This window comes from Tursiops truncatus, chromosome 14 (genome assembly GCF_011762595.2).
Source record: "Tursiops truncatus isolate mTurTru1 chromosome 14, mTurTru1.mat.Y, whole genome shotgun sequence".
NCBI classification, from domain to species: Eukaryota; Metazoa; Chordata; class Mammalia; order Artiodactyla; family Delphinidae; genus Tursiops; species Tursiops truncatus.
The window spans coordinates 32,245,101-32,262,211 of NC_047047.1; the positions used below are offsets into that span (position 1 = coordinate 32,245,101).

Here is a 17,111-nt window from a genome sequence, read left to right on the forward strand (position 1 = left end):
CTCTATTTTCTCTCACTTAAGTTTGTCCATACTCTTCTTTCTAGTCTCAGCATCTTTCTCTTTGACAAAGATGAAATCTGGGACATTTTATTTAATTTTGATATACGTTAATGTATTACCAGCTAATGAACTCAGCAGGCTCTGTCTCCCTTCCTACTCTTGTTTTAAAATAGCAAATCAAAAAAATAACTTCCTTCCTAAGCATTTTCCCTGAAGTTTTCCTCTTTCTGGGCCCACTGTCTTTGGAAAATCAGAGCTTTTAATAAAAGTGAAACAACGAGAGAATTGTATAAGATGTTTTACGATTAGGTGATATAGCACATAGACTTTAGGCCTTTCAGAAAATGAAATGAGTCTGAAGAACTAAGAAACATTTTGTGTAGGATGCTTCCCAAGTCTTAAACATGCTGGTATATATTAAAGAGTAGAATCGTAGATTTTTAGAAACGGTAATGTTATAGATAGTTTTAAAAGAAATAGCAGAACTTGGTGCTGGTATTTCTGTGAAACCACATGTCTTAGCTGTGCATGAATTTTATCATCAGCCAAAAAGACATCAGGGTCCGTGTGAGGTCAAGGGCAGAGTGGCAGAGATTGTTTAAAGTTTTCAGGTCGGCAGACAGCCTTGGATGTACTCTGGGAGGGTTAGGTCAGTAACATCACGGCAGCAAGCGTAACCTAACCATCTTGAGAGATTAATGATTCGCTGCTCTCCTAGCCCAGAGACCCCGCAACAATCTTCTCAAAATAACTCCCTGTACAAAGGGCAGAAGCACTGTGTGTGTTTGTGCATGTGTATGGGTGAGTTTGTGAGTATATCCCTATTATGAACATACATGCCTATGTGTACCATAAGGGAAGAGGCTTGCTCTTTTATTATAATAAATCCTTATTTTTTTCTTTCTTGTTTCATATGTCATTGAGCCCCTCCAGTCTTCAAAGGCCTTGCCAGATTCATTGTAATGGCTCTAAATAGTAGGGAAAAAGTAGTGGGTTGAAGCATTTGAATGGGATGACCCTTCAGCTCTAGTGAATGTTGATTTGGAGTACAGGAAGGAACTGAGAAAGACTGGGGGGAAAGGGGTCTGACGGACAACTTTGAGGGTTTTTTTTTTCATAGTGACAGCTTAATCTATTGGTAAAGTTGGCTGATTGGTGGTAAACCTCATGGAGCATGAAAATTATACCACATGGCTAAGTTTTGCTTTTTCAACAACTGTGCAGTTCGGCTGACCTAAGTCTCATTTCCTGTTTCCATTATGGTTGTTAGTCCCAATTCCTTTCACATCTGCACCCAGACATATCTTATTCTGCAACCCGCCTGCCCATCTGGGCTCTGGGTGACCTCATGCTTGAGATGAGGCCTGCAAGCTGTGCTCAAGATGGACGGCCCCTGACGATGGGTGCAGGGGTGCTAGGCCTCCCTTTGCTCGTTGTGCTGCGCCGGGCTTTGCCAAAGCTTCTCAACATATGTTTGTCTGGATCTTTTCAAGGCTCATGTAGCTCTGTTTTAAATATTTAACCTTATATGAGGATGTCTGAGGCTTCCTGAAGTTATTCCTGTGATTTACAAAAGAGAAGAAATCTGATCATACAAATCTGAAGAGAATGATCAAAACACCAAACGGCAAATCCACTCATTTGCTGTCTTTGTTTTGGGAACGTTATGGGCAGAGAACGGAGCTCTCCTTTTTTGCCCTCCTTGCCAGTTTATCTGTCTATGCGTATTTATTGCACATCGTAAGTGCCAGGCACCAAGGTAGATACAAAAAAGCAAAAGTCTTAGAAACCCACCTTTGAGGCATATGGTCCTGTTGAGAGATATGGTTGACTAGTACGGAGTAGTGTTAATAATAGTAAGAGCAAACCGTTTTTGAGTGCTGAGTCTGTGCCAAGGCTTAATGTTATCTTTATTTGGGGGGGACGGGGGTCATATAGTGTATACTTTTTTTTAAATTTTAATTTTATATTGGAGCATAGTTGATTAACAATGTTGTGTTAGTTTCAGGTGTACAGCAAAGTGATTCAGTTATACATATACATATATCTTTTCTGTTTCAAATTCTTTTTCCATTTAGGTTATTACAGAATAGCATTACCTAGAAATGTATCATCTCATTTAATTCTCACAACAATCCTATTAGGTAGGTGCTGTCTTTCTCCCATTACTCAAATAGAGAACCTGAAGTTGGCGTGACTGAGGAACTTGGCAGAACTGCTCTTCCAGGAGAGCCAGGATTCCCACTCAGTTCTTTTTGAGTTCACAGCCAGCTGGGGCTCCAGAGCTCCCATCTTCACTCGATGCTACAACATCTCTCCAGTGCCAACCTCTAGAGTGCAGAGTCAGCTCCATTGGAGCAAGGAGAAAAAGACCTGTGAAGGTTGGAGTCATCACTGGACTTTTCCCACTTACACACGGAAGTGGGACTTGGGCCTTCATTCAGGTTATTTGGAGTGAGCCCTGAACCGGAAGTAATTCACATCGACCCAGAGTTAAATTCCCGAGTCTGTTCCCAGTGTGTTCCTTCTAAACCAACATAATAATATTAGCACAAATGAATATATTAAGAGATGGGGGCTTTGGTTGTTGTCGTTGTTTCTCATCCCGATTCTTCCCACCGAATCTACTTTAGATTATGTGGATAATTTCTTTCAGTTTAGAAGTTAAATCAGTGTAAGAAATGCAGACTCTATAAGTAACTCTTCACATTCTTTGTTTTCTTTTGTAATTTCTTTGTAATTCTTTTACTATAGTGCAGTGATTAAGAGCGAGGGCTTTGGAGTCACACTGCCTGTATTTGAATCCTAGCTCTTTCACTTACTCGTGGTGGTCATACCCTCTCTGTGCCTCAGTTTTCTTATTTATACCTACCTTATAGGATTGTTAAGAGGATTAATAAGATATATAAATCTTAGAAGAGTGGCTGGGGCATAGTAAATACTTAATGCATGCTGGCATTACTGTTCAATAATGGTTGTTAGTTATTACTGGTGGAGGTGATTGGGCATATCTAGTTCCTTCTCAGTGACTACTAGCATCACAGGTGTTCTCTAAATATCTGTTGAATAAAAAACACAAAGATTTTCTTTACAATGTGATTCGAGACTTTGAGGCCAAAGGCAATGGTCACAGAATGAGCCTGAATTCTCAGGATTCTGTGTATTTTAAATTTACAGAATGTCGGAACTACAAGAATCCATACAGCTCTCCGGTTTTAGACCTGCTTAGTTTATAGATGAGCAAACAGAAGTCAAAAATCCACCCCACCCCAGTGAGGCAGCCTGAGCAGGATTTTTATCCCCATTTAAGAGCAGCTAATAACAAGGGCTCTCAGCCTTGTAATACTCCAAGGCACCTTCAATTAGTTAATTAGATGGCATGTAAAATTCTCAAGACACATTGAAAGTACTGTTCATCTTGATTCTTGATTAGAAGTAAACATCGACCATACAGAAATTCTCAAGGGATGTTGATGATAATCAGTAAAACAAACCGGGGCTGCCCCACTAATTCCAGGGGCCGCAATTCCCATCATCGTCATCTATAAAAACGGTACCCTCTGGAGCATGCCCAACATAGCTCTGGCCCTGACTGAGAATTGTCTGCAAGGGTTGATTCGCAGATTTGTTGTATTGGTTATAATATGGTGGCAGGTATAGCCACACTGTGAACCAGATATAGTTCCTATTCATTTAAAACAAACAAACAAATGGACATTCATTCAGCAAATTTACTGAGGACCACGATTCAAGAACTAAACCAGGAAACTATGGACGCCCTCATGGAGATGTATGAACAGTTCAGAAACAATGGACTGGTTTGATAAAAAAAAAACAAATTAAGTTGAATTATGTGATGCAAACAACTAACTAGGCAGCCAGTTAAACTTCTAACAGTGTTACTATGTGTGTTGTAAGGAAGGCATAATGTAAGTAGAACATATACCTGAGAATACACCATGCCAGGAATCTATTTTTTTATAGTTACTTTGCTTCATTTTTCTTCTGAAGATGAAAGTCAATATTATTTTCTCTTAAGGTAATGAGGTAGTCAACAGAAATAACTTGAAGTCTTGAATAAAGTAAGTTGCTAACTGGGTAAAATTTGAAATTTCTAAATAATGCTATAGATTTCAGAGATGTTTAAACATATGCTCAAAATTCCTAATTTTATGCAATATTTAACATTGTGTGATTAAGCCAGATTAAATCATATCAAAGACTAGTATGTTTATAACTCATTGGTTTTCCTCACTCAAGTCTACTCCCACCCAGTTTGCCTACCACACAGCAAATTTGTGGCCTTTGATCCATAAATACATCTTTTAAAAAATTAATATTTTCTTTTTCCGTGAAGTGAGTTACTAATCCCTTTATTTCTTCAGAGATATTTCGAAAGAGAACTTGGCAAGTTTTGGCAACCAAGTTATGCTTCAGTAGATGAATAGATAAACTGTGACACATTCAGACAATGTAATATTTATTCAGAGCTAAAAAGAATTGAGCCATCAAGCTATGAAAAGTCTTGGAGGAAACTTAAATGCATACTACGAAGTGAAAGAAGCCAGTCTGAAAATGCTACGTACTATGTGCTTCTAACTATGTGACATTCTAGAAAAAAATCAAACCGTGGATACAGTAAAAAGATGAGTGGTTGCCAGGGGTTAGAAGGGAGGGAGGGATGAATAGGCAGAACACAGAGATTTTTTAGGACAGTGAAACTACTCTGCATGATACTATAATGGTGGATACATCATACGTTGGTCCAAATCCATAGACTGTCCAGCACCAAGAGTGGACCATAATGTAAAGTATGGGCTTTGAGTGATAGTGATGTGTCAGTATAGGTTCATCAATTGTAACAGAGGTACTGCTCTGGGGGATGACATTGATAATGGGGAAGGATATACATGTATGGGGGCAGGGAGTACATGGGAAATCTCTGTCCCTTCTGCCCAATTTTGTTGTGAACCTAAAACTGCTCTAAAAAAAGAAGGTCTGTTAGAAAAAGAGACAGAGAAGTTTGGACTATACCTGCGTGTCATTTTCATAGTTCCGTTAGCCAGAACTTAAAAAAAAAAATTTGAATCCATGTAAACATTTTGATTGTTAGATCTTAAGTATGTCTTAGTAGATTAGGATTTCAGGAAAAAAGACACCTCCAAGGTGAAAACGTGTAAATGATGCTTCAGCTCAGAGTGACCTGAGCTCTCAGGGACATTAGAGCTCATTAGCGGGATTCTCCTACAGAAGCACTCCCGGTCCTGGTCCTGCATTTCACAGTTCTTAGAAAAATCTTCTCATTGATGCTGGGGTGTTGCACTCCAGCTGAGAGCCTGAGGTCTTTAACTGAAAGGCAAACATATTGGTTTTATCTATCTTGTGCTTTCTGGAGGGTGTAGCTTTTTTATTTTTAAAGCGACAAGGGTGAGAAAATGAAAGGGGAAGATCCAATCACATGTAACTATATTAAACCGCCCACCAGCTGTTTATAACTTAACACATCATTCCACCCTATAAGAAGTCTTTAACATATGAAAAGGACATCCTTGCGGAGGTGTGGGGGGGACTGACAGGTGGAACTGGGTGAAATGGGACACTTGCTTTTGATGGTGTGAAAGTTATCTTTTGTGAGTTATTGGTATTCTTCTTCCACTGTTTTCTTAAAGATTAGCCTTAGGGAACTTAAATAATTAGGCATAAAATCTCTGGCAGGATATTTAATCAATCACATCTTGGTTTCAGCCAATGGGAGCACTGTGGTCAGCTGTGTCCCGGTGTGTTCTAGAACAAGCCACAACCTTGGACAATCCGGTCGCACTGCTGGCATTTCTGTTTATTGTGTAGCCTGAAGTTCTTCTTTGTAGGCAAACTGAAAAGGAGCAGCAAACTAATAATACTTCGAAAGTCTACACCTCAGGGAGAAATTTGGGGATTTTCTAACTCTCAAAGTTCCAGTAAGGATGGGGAGAAGTGATGTAATTTGTGTAGGCTGGTAAAAATGCCCAGTCTGGTTTTTGACATTTCAGTTCATGGGTGTATTAGTCAGGGTTCTCCAGAAAAACAGAACCAATAGGATGTGCATGTGTGTATATTAAAAAATTATACAAATATTTATTTTAAGTAACTGGCTCAGATGATTATGGAGGCTAGCAAGTCCAAAATCTCCAAATGGACCATCAGGATGGAGACCCAGGGAGAAGCTGGCAGTCACGAGCCTATTCTCATGTTTACGGGGGGCTGGGGGACCGAGTCTAGGCTGTGAATTTGAGAATCACACTGCTAACAGAACAAAGTCTCACCTCTGAGCTGGTCCAGCCCTCCCCCCCAGTACCACAGGGAGCCCCGTTAGCTTCTCCCAAGCCCTGGTCAGGCCTGGCATCATCTCAGACCCCTGCTTAGGACAGGGGATGTGGCCAGCATGCTTCTTCCTTCAACCTGTTGGTACATTTTCTTGAAAGAATAAAAGTTCTCTTTCTCCTGTGGTGAAAAAAAAAAGTAGGTTAACAGCAATAGGATGAGCCTAAATAATAAAAAATAATAGCTGACAGTTATTTGCTACTGTGTGTCAGGAATGTTTGAATCCTCACAAAAGTCTATGAGGTAGCAAATACCCTGGAATCGATAAACTGCTCAAATCCCAATTCTCCCACTCACTGGCTGTGTGAACTTGGCAAATCCTTTAGCCTCTCTGTACTTCAGTTTCCTTACTAGGAAAATTAAGAATAATCACAGCATGCACTGCTGAAGATTATTGGGAAGATTCAATGAGTGATCCCACACGGAGTGTGTATCAGTAGAACAATGCCTGGTGTATTAGAAGCAGTGAGTAACAGTCAGCCATTGTCATTATAGAGGAAGATAGAACAAAACAACGGCGGGGTATAGGCATGGCAGCCATCTGCAACCTAGAAATTGTGTATATGCCGGGTATCCCCGCGTGAGAATATCCAGCATATTTGTTAAGTAGATAAATGAACACATCCTTCCACTGAAGTCTTATCACCCTCAAGTTCAACCGAAAACACCCCATTCCAGTCTCCCTTGGCAAACCCACAACCAATCTTGCCAACGAGAATATGAAGGGAGTCCTGACACTTGTCATGTGTGTTCTTCAGTACTTACTTTTGATTATGTTGATTGAGTTTGGATTAAATCCAACCACCTTATGCATGGAGTTTCACCTAGAGATGGAGGCAGATTAAAGGGCACGGCAGCATAAAATAAAAATGAACCACCCAAGATAATTCAGGATGCGCTAGCATGAGGGACTCACAGACCTGAATTTCCCCGTGTTTATTTTATTGTGTCTCAGGCTACAGGAATTATCTCGCAGAAACATTTTTCGACTTAACGGTAATCTTGGGATCTCCGTACTGAAAATCAATGTGCATTTTGTTTCATTCTAGAGTGCTTCAACAACAGTAGCCTAAACTGCTTTAGGATACTCATTGTGCCATTAGAAGTCAGCCACCGCCAGTAGACCTTAGATTTCCTGTAACTCAGTCAAGGACATTTTGTAGCCATAATGGCCCAAGTCACAGGGGAACTACTGGTAAGATCTTTAGGTTTAAGTGACTTCTTGATTTAACGTCTTAGGGTTTCTCCACTTTTCCTACCCTTATTTGTGAAACTGAACTGATTTCTGAATGTAGTTTGCTCGCCACTTTTTTTTTTTTTTAAAGAACATGTTGGGGGTAGGAGTTTATTAATTAATTAATTTATTTTTGCTGTGTTGGGTCTTTGTTTCTGTGCGAGGGCTTTCTCTAGTTGTGGCAAGCGGGGGCCACTCTTCATCGCGGTGCGCGGGCCTCTCACCATCGCGGCCTCTCTTGTTGCGGAGCACAGGCTCCAGACGCACAGGCTCAGTAGCTGTGGCTCACGGGCCTAGCTGCTCCGCGGCATGTGGGATCTTCCCAGACCAGGGCTCGAACCCGTGTCCTCTGCAGTAGCAGGCAGATTCTCAACCACTGCGCCACCAGGGAAGCCCCTGCTCGCCACTTTTAACTATTTGGTTTCTTTTACTTCTCTGACTTTGCTTATTGCTGCTTTGGAGACCGATGCCCTTGTCGGTTTCTTTTGCCTGGGGCTTTGGCTAAATGAGAACTTTCAAAACCCTCACACAGTTACTCTCTGACCATGAGAGAATCTTGCTTCAGAGCACTCCCCCTAGCCTGAAAACCCATGCCCTAGGCCCCATATAGTTGTTTTCTCCTGGTGGCCTCAATCTTTCAACTCTAAGTATGGAAAACCAAAAAACGGCAATAAATGGTTTTATGCTAACTAGGTTGAAAGGGATTCTCCAGTCTGCTATTAAAAAATCAAAAATCAGTTAGACCGTCACGTGGAGGCCAGCGCATTGTTAGGTAATCAGGGTTATTTACTAATGTTTTGACAGCTCCACTTAGCATAAAGGTCAACTGGAGACACTTCTGACCACATAGGCCCTCACACAATGTTTTATTGACTTGGCTGACTTATAAATCCTATATCCATGAGATAATTGGCAACACACTCCTTCACAGATGTGAGTTATGCAATCAGGGTGGGAAAAAGAGCTACTGAAGCTGGCTTGCTGGAAATCTTTACTTCCAATCTATAAAATATAATAAGGTTAAGAATAAAAAAGAGTGCCAAACACCAGTGTTTTGTAAAGCGGTTTACAAATGTAAGGCAATATTGTCGGCATTATCAAGATTGATTGATCATCTATCTATCTATCCAGCTATCTATCCAGCTATCTATCTTTCTATGTCTATCCATCTACCTATCTATTCTAAGACATCTAAACCTGAGGACTCCATTAAATGTCAAGATAATCAGTGTTACATATTTTTATTTTTTGCAAATAGTCCTCCAGACCTGTACAGTGGAGACCAACTTTGGTTTCAAAGACTGTGTTTTAGGTTGTTGTTTTTTTTTTCAATGAGTAATTTCTTCTGCTTACCCATTCTTTATTTTGATACTGAGTCTCATAGATCAATTACTACTATTAATCAGCTAGAAGAGTAAATGAAATTAATACCACAGACACATGAAGGGTCAGTCTTGCCAGCTGGTGTGAACTGTAAAAGGTGGAGTGTGTGTGTGTGTCATAAATTGTTCTGTATGATGATATGACTATTGTTATTTGCAGAAAACTTTATATTTTTTTAGGTCAAGAAGCCTGTAATTCTCCAAGTGATCTCTGAACCTTATTTAATGCAGCAAACCACAGAAGGAGCTGAGCTAAACAGTGTCTGCAAGTTGGGAAGTAATAACTTTCCTCATCCCTTCCGTAAGTGACTTGTGCCTTTGTGATGAATGCAGACCCTTCCTTCACGAGGGTTTCCCGATATTATACACTTGTAGCAAATAAGGTTAGAACCTTTAAAATATAGCATTTAGTAATGTGCTGGAAATAGCTTCTTCTCGATTCCTTTAAAGGTCACCGCATTTGCTTTCCAGGCGTCATTTTAGCTCAAGCCTCTACCGAGTGGAACTGAGATCATGCTTGCCTTTGCGCCTTCAATTTTCCCAAACTTAAGAGTGAAATGGCAGGATAAAGTGGAGTGTGTGTGTGTGTGTGTGTGTGTGTGTGTGTGCACGTGCTCTTGTGAGTTTAGATGTAGCAGTGCATTGTCAAGATAATCTCAATGTTGGATACATGCAGGCGGCTTCTTCAGTTGGAGGTAAGGTTAGGCTTGTATTATCCTCTGTCCAGAAGCCAAGCTTCTAGGAGTGAAATTGGGCAACAGGTACTAAAAGAAAACAAACTCTGCAGAAAACTCTCAAAGCACAGAAAACTCTTTGTGCCTTGCCTGAGCACTCCATCTGTCCCCAGCCAAAGTGTATTAATAAGACCCTAGCCAGGTAAATTAGCATCAACCCACAAGTTTTGCTGCTGTTCCACTGGAAAAAAAAAATTCATTAAGCCATTGATATAAAGCAAGAATAGTCAACCGCAGCCTTGCTATCAAAATTAGTATTGGAATGGTAGAGTGACACGAGAGACAATTTCACACCAACTGACACAAATCAAGGCCAAACTGGAAAAAATAGAACGGCTTCTTTTGTAAAGCATGGTTCACTGATTCTAGAATCATCGCTGTCTTTTGTCAGTACTGCCAATATCCTCACCTTCCTCATATCATCAGCACCATGGCTAACATCATCTTCATCATGTTTATAGTCGGCAGTCATGTTTCCTTTTACAAGTACACTAAAGATGAATAGTGGTCCATATCTGCTGAGAGCCTGCCCTCCATGTTCATGTCCCAGCTAATTCTGATCCCCTCTCCGCACATTAAAAACTACCTAGAACTCCAAGCCCAAGGTCGAATGTCTCTTCCTCTTTCTAGGGCCTCTCTGCTGAATTCCTCATAGTAGCCACTGTCTGGCTATTAATAATTTTTCATTTGTAATTATTGTTTTTGGTTGTTAGCCATCTTTTCAAGTGTGCATATTTTGTTGGTTCGGCTAGAATTTGAGGGTTTGATGGCAGAGACTGTGTTTTTTGTACACTGGTGTAGATACCATATTATTTATATTAGTGCCTTATTAAATGTAGCACTTAATAAATAGTCAACAAATAGTTATCAATGATCGCAACTTTATAGGGAAGTTGGAGAATTTGTTCATGGCCAACTATCCCTATAAGTGGTATTAAGTTAGCCAGATAAGTTTGTGGAGACTGTGCCGTAGGCGCTCATGACAGGGAATATGAGTGTCAACGAAGGAAGGGTGCAAAGAGGTCAAGAAATTTGGAATTTGTATTAAGTGGAGGTGATTTCTCAGAAGAAGAGGGACTTGGCCTGGGTTTTAACATGTTCTATGCACTTGACATGTAAGTTTCACAAACTCTGTTGAGAGGGTTAGAGAAGATGCTATGAGGAGGATGTAAATGTGAAATCAGAGAGTTAAACCAGCAGCACAAAGAGGAAGTGATATTAGTGAAAATCAGGGTCAAGAGTTTGCATTTGGCAACATGGATGGACCTAGAAATTATACTAAGTGAAATAAGACAGACAGAGAAAGACAAATATCATATGGTATCACTTATATGTGGAATCTAAAAAAATAATACAAGGGAACTTATTTACAAAACAGAAATAGACTCACAGACATAGAAAACAAACTTACGGTTACCAAAGGGGAAAGGGAGTGGAGGGATAAATTAGGGATTTGGGATTAACAGACACACACTACTACATATAGAATAGGTAATCAACAAAAACCTACTGTACAGCACAGGGAACTATATTCAATATCTTGTAATAACCTATAATGGAAAAGAATCTGAAAAAGAATATATATATATATATATATATATATATATATATATATATATATAAAACAATCACTTTGCTGTACACCTGAAACATTGTAAATCAATTGTACTTCAATAAAAAAATTAATCTGAAAAAAAGAGTTTGCATTTGGACTAGACAGATGACAATTGTCCTTAGAAGATTTTGAATAACTGAGATATGCCCTCCATTCAGTACATGTAAAGGATTGTATTAAAGTCAAGAGGAAGTGAACAGGAAAAGAGGTTACCGTCACTTATGGATGGAATAACCAGAATCTGAGCAGGGTCTTGAGGAAAAAAAGGGAGAGAAACGAATGAGAAGCAGAGCGAGCTGCTTAGACTTGCTAAGGAATGAGAGGATGACACTGTCGATGATACTGGAGCCTCAGGGGAAAGCAAGGATTCACCTTTGTTCCGTCCCCAGGTAAGAAGGGTGAGTGGTGAAATACTATAATCCCAGCTGATAATGAAAGTAGGTGGGTGGGAGATCTTCTACTCCCTAGTTCCAAAGAAATCTCTCTTTAGGGTCCAGCTCTTGGACAATGATGGGAAGACTTAAGGTTACATAGATTTGAGGCAGGTGAATTGAACTATCTTTAGCCTTTTAGCAGAGAGATGGTGAAAAAAGCCATTGATTGGAAATCAGGTGCTCTGGGGTCTCCACTTGCCATGTCTTTTAACTGCACATCATTAACTTCTCTGAGCTTTGAAAAAACAGAAGGAACAGACTAAATAATTTCTAAGCAAGCTTTCATATTCTGTGTTCTATACTGGGTTTCGGCACACCATTGCTTCAGTAGGTTGGTCAATGAAATATACAGCAACGTGTTTGCATCATTACAAATGAGAGTACAGTACAGACTTGCAGACCCACACTTGTGCAGTGTATTTTCCTCCAACTTGGAAATGTTAGCTGTGTGAGTTTCAGAATAACAACCTGCCATGCGAACTCCCTCCATTTGGGTTATTTATTTGCTGTAAACAAAATGACACCTCGCTGTAGCTTGGAATCTCTCAGGCACTTTTGAATATATCTATGAGAAGATATATGAATACATTTCCTTGACTGATGGTTCAACATGCCATCCACACCTGAGTCTGATGAAGATTCTAGCTCCAGCTACCAATTTACAGGAGAGAAGAGAGAAAAGTGTTAGCCTATACCATGGGATTGCATTCAGCTTCATCCAGACTGTGGAAAAATCTTCAGGGCATTATTACCTGATTGCCTAACAAACACATTATAAGAAAGACAAAAGAGAAGTGAGATGGAACCCATAGATACTTTAAATGCTTATAAATGAATTATAATATGTGAACTTCATTTGCCTCCTAATTCAAACATACAAATTTAAAAATTATGACGTTCATGCGAACTGTAGATGTGATCACTGACTAGATATTTGATAATTATTTACAAAATATTGCTAATTTTAAAGGCTGTGATAATGGTATAGTGGTTTCTTAAAGATTTGATCATCTTTTAGAGATACAGGAGTTACATACTGAAATATTTACAGGTGAAATTACATGGTATACAGTTAGCTTCAAAATAATATGGGGGGAGGGGTGGCTGAAACCAGGATTGGCCATGTGTAGATTATTGTTGAGGCTGGATAATGGCTACATAGCATTTCATTGTACTTTTATGTGCTTAAAATTCTCCACAATAAGAAAAAAAATTAATGCCATCGACTTACACTGAGCATTTTCTTAGATTCTTGGAGCTTTCTTAGTACTTCCTCAGTGACAGGTTGGACTATCCCTACAAGAATGTGATATAGACACTGATGTTTTTTGGTAGAAGATTATTAATGCTTAAATGGGGAAAGAATTGCTAACAGATATAAAATTTAGTTTTTATTGTTCTAATGGATTCCCCCTTTCCTTCTCATCCTCAGTTTCTACACTGGGATAAGGAGGGAAAAAAAACAACTTAATTTTTCTGGCATTGCCATCTCTATCGGGAAATCCTTTGGCCTTTTTGTAGAGGCAAGTCCCTAACTGAGAACATCCCCTGTGCACTGACCAGGCCCATCATTTAGACTCAGACTTAATTCTCCTGGATTCCATGTAATTTCCAACCAATAAATATGCTCTAGAGAGACTTAGGACATTGGGAATCCAAATGAAAAAGCTGTAGTTGTGGACCTTCTGGGGCCCATAGAAAGTTGAGATGAGCCTTTTCCCTTTGCCCTCACATCCCTCCCTATAGTGATATTTGTAGTGGACATTTGTTCTAAGAGTATCCTGATTTTCACTGTTGGATTCTCTTCTCCTTTCCTCCAATAGACTTTAGAGGAAGCTGACCTCACTCCCTGATCTAGGGGTGGTCTTGGAGTGGCTAAACCCAATCAGTACATTCCATTCCCTTGGTTATGGCCGTTCATTCTGGGGAAGACATATGCCCCACATTGGTCCAATCAGTGTGTATCTTAGCACTGTTGCAATACTGGGGCAGAAGGAATCTCTCCTACTGGACTTGAGCAAGGATGATTGTATCCCTGACTTTGTCAGACAATTATCCTGCTACAACTAGGAGAGTAAGTATTAGGATGGAACTCAGGTTGAGGATTGCTGAGCAGAAAGATGAAAAGAAATTGGCTCTTTGGAGACATGACTGAGAAGCTGGATCTATCAACCATGAAACTGCCGTTCCTTGAGACTGTATTTGTTCTGAGGGCCAACAAATCTTGATTGGTTAAGCCAAATGAATTGTGCTTTATTTCATTTGTTTCTAAGAGCATCTTAGCATAAATGGAACATGCTTACCTACTGACATAGAAAAGCTGGAGATAGAATATTTCAGTGAAGAATCCAGGGGTGAGAATATACTGCTCACTTTGCCTCTTAAATGGGTCTATGCTCCATATTGGGTATATTAAAACAAGATTGAGACAATCTAGTTGGAGACATCAAATAAACAAATGTTAGGTGATTAGACAAACTGAAAGACATGATTTTGCTGAGTCTGATCCTGTCTAGTGAAGCTGGACAACTAAGTAAAGGGTAGAGGTAATAGGTCAAGATTAGCAGAGTAACCTGAGTGATGTCACTAGATGTCGGGGGCTAGGAGCAGAAGGAAACCTGGGTTTAAACTCTTCCTATTTCTGTTCCCTCTTTGTAAAAACCCATATCAACTGTATAGACCAGAAGGCGTGTCCCAGATGGCACTAGATTGCTCCACGAGAATGGACCACACTTGACTTATTCACCTTTGTATGTATTAATTGAATGTCACGTGTATGTTAGGCACTGTTCTAGGCACTGGGAAACATTCCAATATAAGGAGATCAGATCAGTAAGCAACTAGACAAGTAAATAATATATAGCCTCTCAGATAGCAATAAATTTCATGGAAAAAAAAAAGAAAGTAGAATAAAGCAGGCAAAAGAGTGCCAGGGAAGAGGGACAAAATATATAATGGCCAAAAAGATGACATTTTAGCAGAAATCTGAGCAACATGAGGAGAGAGCCATGTGGACATCTAGAGGAAGAGATGGCAGCCAGTACAAAGGCCCTTGGTAGGAGCAAGCTTAGCATGTTTGAGGAATGTTAAGGAGAATCAGAGTGGCTGGAAGGGAGTAAATAAGGAGAAGACTCACAGGAGCTGAGGTCTCAGAGGTAGTGAGAGGCCAGAACATAAGGGTCATGGAGGCCAATCTAGGCACTTTGATTGAATTATGAATTATTTGGAATGCTATCACAAGTTAAATTGGGGAACCACCATGTTTTACTCATTTCTTAGTTTGAAGAAGGAAGTGAAAATTATAATTGCTTATAAAACAAGCCAAACAGAACAGAAGTGGGCAAAGAAAAATGCAAACCTCCTCCCTTCCATACCTTCCTCCCATTCTCTCCCATCTAAACACTCCTAGAAACAGAAATTAACAATTTGTTGGGTAGTCAACTATACATCTTTCCTAAGCTCATACAAATATATATCTCCCTGCAACACACATAGAATATGTATGTATGTTTATAATTATTTCTTATTCTTATTAAAATACGATTATATTAGGGACTAGTCTCTGCATCTTGCTTTATTTGTGGAACAATATTTTGTGCACCAGGTCAACAGACATCTAACATAATCTTCTCCATCTTGCCATTTTGTTGTTCCTCATTTTCTTACACCTCTCATGAGGATGATGGCAAAGAATAAGATCTGTGATGTAAGTGAGTCCTCCTAAAATTTTCTGATATAATATTCCAGATCATGGATGTCAGTAGAAATAATTAATAAATGATTTTTTACAAGTTCAGCTCACTCTTGGTGCTGAATCAGAATTTTCTATCTTTCCCTCTAATCATCGGTTTGCGCAGGCCTCAAAAGTCATTTTGCCTAGAAATTTGGGACAAAAATCAAGAAAAGGTAAATATTAGAATCATGGAATTTTGGAATTGAAAGGTACTTAAGATATTACCTGATCTACTCTCCTTCTCTAATTAATTCGATAAATATATACTGAGTGCCTAGTTCTCGGTAGGTACCAAGGAAGATGTTAGAGACAAAAAGTTGTCTAGGACACAATCTCAGTCTTCATCTTAACATCAGGGCAAGTGAAGGCTCAAAGAGATTGGGAGGCTTTTCCAAGACACATTAGGGAAGTGACAAATGTGATTGGAACACAAACCAGTTAAACCAGTTAACCAGTGCAGGCTTCTTTCCATTGTATCTCACAGCATATGGAAGTTTATAACAGTAAATAACTAAAGGCCAGTCCTGAATGCTGTCATTTGCAAAAAGTTTAGCTATTAGAGGTCCACGCAGTGAATGAAATACTAGTTAGACTGCTCTCATCTATCAGGAGCTGGTAATTTACTCTGAAAAATCTAATTTCAACCCACTTTCTTAGAGGGTAAATTTTATTCCATTTCCTTTTCTCAAGGCTCTGTCATTAGCATATTAAACTAATGAGTGAATCAATTATTTAAAACTGGCAATATTTTTTATTTGTCTAATTAAGTGTTTAATCAGGACATTCTGGTCTTTAATTCTGAAAACAGCATTCACCACAGGATGAATGAAATGACTGGGTGGAACTTTCCTAACAACCTCTTGTACGCAGAGGACTAGGAAGGAAGCTGGAGGCTTAGAGGCGAAGGTGAACAGGAACGAGTCACAGAAGAGACAGGAAGTGACAACAAGCCTAATCAGCAGCAGCTGAGGATGATGACTGCATGTTTCTGAACAGACTTGACAGTGGGGAAGGGTAACTACCACCTCAACTTCAGGATATGGTTCCTGGAGTCTCCATTGCACAATAAAACTGATATTTAGGGCAGTTAAAGCATTCTTTGCTTTTCTCTAGACTCCTCTAAGTATTTACCATATCATTTAAGTGTTAGGTAATGAAGTACCTCAATAGTCATACAATATTTTAAAAACCATCTGAAAATTATTTAACCAATAATTATAATACATTTCAGGAGATGTTTTTGATTTCAAAAACACATACTTAATATTTACCAAGTTCACTGTACCTACTGGTATGCCAACATATTACCTAAAGGCCAAACTATCCTAAAACTAACAGTAAATCATTACAAAAAGATCCCAGAAAATGTCCAGGAGCCACTCAAAGCAGATAGGGAAAGTGGGAGACAGAGGTTAATTCACATATTCATTCCTTTATTCAATGAATACTTATTCAGTGCTTCCTGTATACCTGAAACACTCTGATTCTTACTAGAGATATAAAAGATAACAAAACAGTCATGATTCCTACTTTCTCAAAACTTGCAGTTTACCAAGAATATGGACAAACTAGAAATTACAATGCCGTGTAGTAAATAGTAAGATAATGTTACCAAATCC

At 39.3% G+C, this 17,111-nt stretch overlaps 1 long non-coding RNA gene across 1 annotated transcript in view; it reads left to right on the forward strand.

The window, feature by feature from the left end:
* LOC109551235 (uncharacterized) overlaps positions 1–16,569 on the forward strand; it is a 107,298-nt gene extending 90,729 nt beyond the window's left edge. The window contains exons 14-16 of the long non-coding RNA XR_004521770.2: positions 7,410–7,555; positions 9,157–9,277; positions 16,301–16,569. This is a non-coding gene — a long non-coding RNA (uncharacterized lncRNA). The remainder of the gene's footprint in view (positions 1–7,409; positions 7,556–9,156; positions 9,278–16,300) is intronic.
* The last annotated feature ends 542 nt before the right edge of the window (positions 16,570–17,111 follow it).